This window comes from Macaca mulatta, chromosome 1 (assembly GCF_049350105.2).
Source record: "Macaca mulatta isolate MMU2019108-1 chromosome 1, T2T-MMU8v2.0, whole genome shotgun sequence".
Lineage (NCBI taxonomy): Eukaryota > Metazoa > Chordata > Mammalia > Primates > Cercopithecidae > Macaca > Macaca mulatta.
In genome coordinates, this window is record NC_133406.1 from 53,817,237 (window position 1) to 53,823,654 (window position 6,418).

A 6,418-nucleotide genomic window follows, 5' to 3' on the forward strand; every position below is an offset into this window, starting at 1 on the left:
TTGCTGATACTGGAGAAATCATTGCCAAGGGCATGCACAGTCAAATGGATTCAGAAGTTGAGGGTAATGGGAGGTGGATGCTTATATGCAGAGTCAGAGGTAGATTTGAGTGTGGAAACAGAGGACTGACCTGGGATTAAATGTGGTGACTGAGATAAAGAAGAGGAAAGGGCACATGGGATATTCCTGACCCTCGGATTAACTCCTCAACAGGCACCCACAGGCAAACACATACCAGTGAATATCAGTATCCCACAAAGAAACTTCATTTTCAGAGACAGTGGCAAGTTAATTCCATATTTAAGGGAAAAATAATACTGGTTGCACATTAGAATGATTTAAAGATCCTTAAATATATATAAACATCCAAGCTCTCGCTTCAGAGATTCTGATTTAATTGATTTAGAATGAGGCCTGAGCATCGATATTTTTAAAAAGCTCCCTAGGTAATTCTAACCAGCAACAAGAATGTGATTCACTGGGCTATAGTTACAACTCACGTGCCTTACCAGAGTTTTTAATATCTAAATCATACTAGCACTTTATTACTGTTCTGTCTATGCCTGGAATGTGGCTGTATTTGTTCATTTTCACACTGCTATAGAGAACTACCTGAGACTGGGTAATTTATGCAGAAAAAGGTTTAATTGACTCACAGTTCAGATGGCTGAAAGGCCTCAGGAAACTTATAATCATCGTGGAAGGTGAAGGGGAAGCCAGACACATCTTACATGGTGGCAGGAGAAGGAGAATGAGGTAAGTTCCACACTTTAAAACCATCAGATCTCATGAGAACTCACTCACTATCATGAGAACAGCATGGGGGAAACTGCCCTCATGATCCCATCACGTCCCATCAGATCCCTCCCTCGACACATGGGGATTACAATTCGAGATGAGATTTGGGTGGGTACATGGGGCCAAATTTTTCTCAGCCAAACCATCAATGGCTGAGAATGGTGTCAAGTACTGTGATCTCAGCTGGGATGGGAGGATATCCAAGGTGGCAGGACCAGGTATCAGCTCTCAATGTCTCAAGTAAGGTTGCTATGGTTACCCTCAAAGACATCAGATGGATGTCAGGATCTGCTCTCAAATAAAATTTCACTGGCAGTTGTTAAATTAATTATGTTTTATAAAGGAATAAAACTAGTTGATATGCAACACATCAACATTTTCCTTGATTTGTAGAACCTGAGTCACATAACCATGAGAGTCATCTACTTTATTCCACTCTCATATCTGAAGGAAATTATAGAATCATCAGAGTTCCTTAAATGAAAGAGAGGCCCAGGTCACCTTGAGGAAGGTTATTGTTGTTACACTGGAGATCAGATGGCAAAACAAATTTCCACCCAGAGCCTACATCATTATTAGCTCAGTGGAACATGGGAATAATGGAATGTTTAATATCTCCTACTGTTAGGCTGTCTGGTTAAAGTACTTTTAATTTATTTTACTTGCCATTACTATCTTGGAATCCCCCGTTAACAACACTGACCAAGCAACTTACTTCAAAGTAAAAAAAATTAAGATGATAAGTATATTTGTTTCCTTGGACTGTCACAGCAAATGACCACAAACATGGAGGTTTATGACAAGAGACATTTATTCTCATAGTTCTGGAGGCCACAAGTGAGAAATCAAGTTGTCAGCGAGATGCACTCCTTCTGGAGAATCCATGGGAGAATCTGTTCCATGGCTCTCTCCCAGCTTCTGGTGGTTGCTGGCAGTCCTTGACGTTTCCTTGCTTTTTTCTGAATAACTCCAATCACTGCCTTTATTGTCACAAGTTTCTCATTGTGTGTCTCTGTGTCCAAATATGTCTCTTCTTAAAAAGACAATAGTCCTATCAGATTTGGGGCCCACCCTAATGCAGTATGACTTCATCTTAACTTGATTACATTATAAATACCCTATTTTCAAACAAGGTCACATTCACAGTTTTTCTGTGGATATGGGTTTGGGAGATATTATTAAATCCAGTAAAGTAGTCCGATGTCTGTAATGTTTACTGGTATTACATACCTTGTGGTCCAGAACTACAGGCAATAGAGAGCTATGGATTTTATACTGGATATTCAGATATAGGGTCACATTGACAGTAATGTCTTTCAAATTTTGAGTGCTGGAAAATGTGATATATCGTGTCAATCAGTAGCCAATATATGATTCTATTTCTACTATAGCCAGAAAACGTTGCTTTGAATACCAAGAAATGGCATTATTGAATACCAAGAAAAGGTGGTTCTTTTCAGAATTACATATAATGACACACTTTTGAAAAAAGAGAGAGAGAGGACAAGAAAGGTAAAATAGTTTTTCTTTCTATTTTATCTAGGCTTTCCTGGTTTAGAGACTTTAGCATCTGAGGGGTGAAACTAGAGAATAAATAGATATCATCCAGAGATCCAGAATTTGGAGTTGGATGAGTGAATTAGAAAAGTGTGTTCTCTTTGGGCATATAAATTAATTCTTGGTGTATCAAATACCTTTTGCTATATAAAAAGTCAGTTCAAAACTTCATAGCTTAAAACAACAGATGTTTATTATTTTTTTCTCATTATGTAGGACAGTTGGTGGTTATTATGGTCTCAACTGTCTTAGATAATTTCTGTGGTCACTTGGAAGATTGGTTGATATCCAGTGGTCTATAACAGCCTAAATAACTTGTTTGGTAAGATGTTTGGTCTCTTTTCATGTGATCTCAAATTCTCAAGATCAGTCAGCCCAGGTCTCACAGAGAGCAAAAAGTCTAAGTCACAACAAATAAGCCTTTTCACAACCTCTACTTCCATCTCATTTGCTATTGTCCCATTGGTCAAAACAGCTAACAGAGAGGGGAGACTCAATACAGAGGGAACCACCAAATGATGTGAATACAAAAAGAGTTACTATGGTTCTTTTTGCAAACAAACAAAAAATCTTCCACCTTTTTTTTTAAACTCATAAAAACACATTTTTCTTATACAAGAGAGGAATTTTTAGATAGATATGGGGGCTTACACTTCAAACTTAATAATAAAGAGGCAGGCCTGGAAAACAGGCAAGAATCAATGAGGATCCTGAAGTTTGGTAGGAAAATGATCTAGCCAGAATAGTACTATTATATACTGCATCCACTGCTAGACGTCTTATTTTGTTGAATACCAAAAATGGCCATCACTGATGCTTTGTAACACATCATAAATCAATTTGAACCACCTCTTCATCTTCACTTTATCAGCTCCAGATTAAAAGCTTAGATGTAGGTAAGCCTAGATCATTGAAAATAAATGAGTGAGGATTTTCTGTCTTCATTTTCTGTAGTGGAGGCAGGAAATTGCATGCCATTAATTCTAACAATTAATAGAAAATTACTCTATAACAGGAAGGGCAGATACTGAAATGCCACTCACACACTTTCAAAACACACATACATATTATGTGCATAACAAGGAATAGTGTGTTCATTTGCATTGTATTAAAACGATTCAATCTTTAGGTCTAGAAATTAATATCTTGAGAATGGTAGCACAAGGTGGACCAAAAAATTGGATCTTTTTTTTTTTTTTTTTTTAAATACCACTTTTGCATCATGGAAAGAGATTCCTGACTTCTCAGAAGTTTGCTTTATTAGATTTTCCTTAGCTATGGTTAGCTATGCATGTAAATACATTTTGCAACCCATGATCTTATACAGAAACTGAAGTAGAAAGATAGCAAGGCAATTAAATGTGTAGAATTAATGAGATTTGCATTCTCTGCCATTGTCCACTTTGTTCTGCACATGCACATCAGTGATGTCATTTGTATTAGGACAGGACCAATAGATTTTGGTTTCAAACGTTTCCCTTTCTACATAATGGCTTGTCCCTGTTCTCTAAGCTGCAGTTTGTTAATCCAAATTGAAAATACCTTTAAAGTAAACTAACGTTCTTACTTTTTCTCCCCTATTCCTATCCCTCAATGCTTTCTCTCCATGCTGATTGGCACACATATGTGTTTGAGAAAAGAAATTAGAAAGTTGCATTTCCTAAATAATATGTAGACACATGGAATATAACTAGTTTATAAGGCCTAATTTCTGAATTGTTAGGTATTCTTTGGTATCTAGAGTTTATAATGCAATGCCTATTCGGTAATCAACAACTATTTCCCAAGATCGATAATCTAGGAGGATGGGTGCGGTGGCTTATGCCTGTAATCCCAGCACTTTGGGAGGTTGAGGTGGGTGGATCATTTGAGATCAGGAGTTCGAGACCAGTCTATAATCTTATGTGGCGCAGTTTAGCTGTCACTTGTCTTACCTTAGACCCTTCACTCTGTTTCCATATAGGCTTCTCTTTTAGTAAAACTTGCCCAACATGGCGAAACCTTGTCTCTACTAAAAATACAAAAAATTAGCTGAGTGTGGTCATACCAGCAACTCAGGAGAATGAGGCAGGAGAATCACTTGAACTCAGGTGGCAGAGGTTGCAGTGAGCCAAGTTCGCACTACTGCACTCCGGTCTGGGCAAGAGAATGAGACTCTGTCCCAAATAAATAAATAAATAAATAAATAAAATAGTCTAGGGCTTCGTGTGTAGAGTCATGGTCCCTGACTTCAGGAATTATAGTCTATCAAGAAAAACTAGCAGTAAACAGATGTAGGTGGGTATAGCAGTTTCTCCATTTCCCCTACCAGGATTACTTTAAGTTAGAGGAAAATCAAAATGTGCTAAATATGATGTTAAGTCCTTCACCTGGGAGCTGCTTTGTTCATGTCATCCGTTCTTTCTCAGCTGTCTGTTCTGCCTTGAGACACTGACTATTTTATTGCTAAGCATCTCTTTATTCTCCAAATATCAATTAGACAGGATTCTGTAAATAATAGAATTTATTGAAGGTTTAAGTTGATAAGAGGGGAGGAAGCAGGTACCCTGAAGTATACCACAGCACATAAACAAAAACAATTAATCAGCCAGGCACGGCAACTCACGCCTATAATCCCAGCACTTTGGGATTCCAAGGCGGGTAGATCACCTGAGGTCAGGAGTTTGAGACCAGCCTGACCAACATGGAGAAACCCCGTCTCTACTAAAAATACAAAATTAGCCAGGCATGGTGGCACATACCTATAGTCTCAGCCACTCAGGAGGCTGAGGCAGGAGAATTGCTTGAATCTGGGAGGCGGAGGTTGCAGTGAGCCGAGATTGTGCCATTGCACTCCAGCCTGGACAAAAAGAGTGAAACTCTGTCTCAAAAACAATTAGCTTTTTTTTTTTTTGCTTTTCATAAAAAGTTATTTTACCACCCCCGGCATTAAAAGCTTCTCTAGTCAAAGCTCCTTTAGAGTTCACTAGACTCCTCACATACCACCTGGGAAATGGTGCTAGTCTCATGATAACTTCTCACTGGACTTAGTCCTCTTTCTGCTCTTCAAATCTCTCCTATAATCTTATGTGCAGTTTAGCTGTCACTTGTCTTACCTTAGCCCCTTCACGCTGTTTCCATATGAACTTCTCTTTTAGCCAGACTTGCCCAATAGTGTTTTTCTAAACAAAACATACATCTCTCCCTGAGAAAGTCTTTCCAACCAGATTTTAAAATTTTTGTTTCTTCTCTATTGATCAAATATTAGATTATAATACTGTTACTAATAACATAAGTACATTTGGGAGCAAGAAGCTGTGAAGGGGCATAGGATATTATGAGGGTATGTAAAGGAAATATTTACTTGTATATTATCATTAGTGAAGACATTTGAGACCTTCCTTGAAAAATACTTATTTATTTCAACAGTGGTTCTTGATACATATTTTTGCACAACTGAATGAATAGTTAGAATGACAAGAAGATCATACCTATTTATTAGGACTGATAATCACTTTGGTTCTTATTCTAAGAGTAATAAGAGGCCTGTGGATGATTTTAACTAATACATTTAAACCTTTGAACAATCTTTCTGAGCATAATTTGGAGAAAGGAACGGAAGAGGGAAAAATGGGGTTTAGGAGCCTTACCAGAGTAGTGCAGAAGTAGGCTAACACCTGAGTTCACTGGTCCAGGAAGGCAATGGTGTGACTGGATGTGAGAAACATTTAGGAAGGAAAATCACAAGAAATGACAACTAATTGATGGATAGAAGGTGTGGTAAAGGAGAAGAGGAAAATCCAAGATGAACCTCAGGTTTGCCTTTTGGGGAATTTCTTTCTCTAGTAGGATAAAAGAATAGCTTTGTGTTTATATCCTGTGAGCAGATGGCAATCTGATTGGTGTGATGAACAACAATAGGTATTGTTAGCTGAATAAACTTTTAAAATTTTTTGGCAGAGGCTTATTTTTGAGCTGCTAAAGGCCTCGTGACAATTTTTTTTTTTTTTTTTTGTAGTTCATGAACACATAAAACCACATAAAGTTGCCACATAATAATTGTGGGTGTCCATATCTGGGGTGT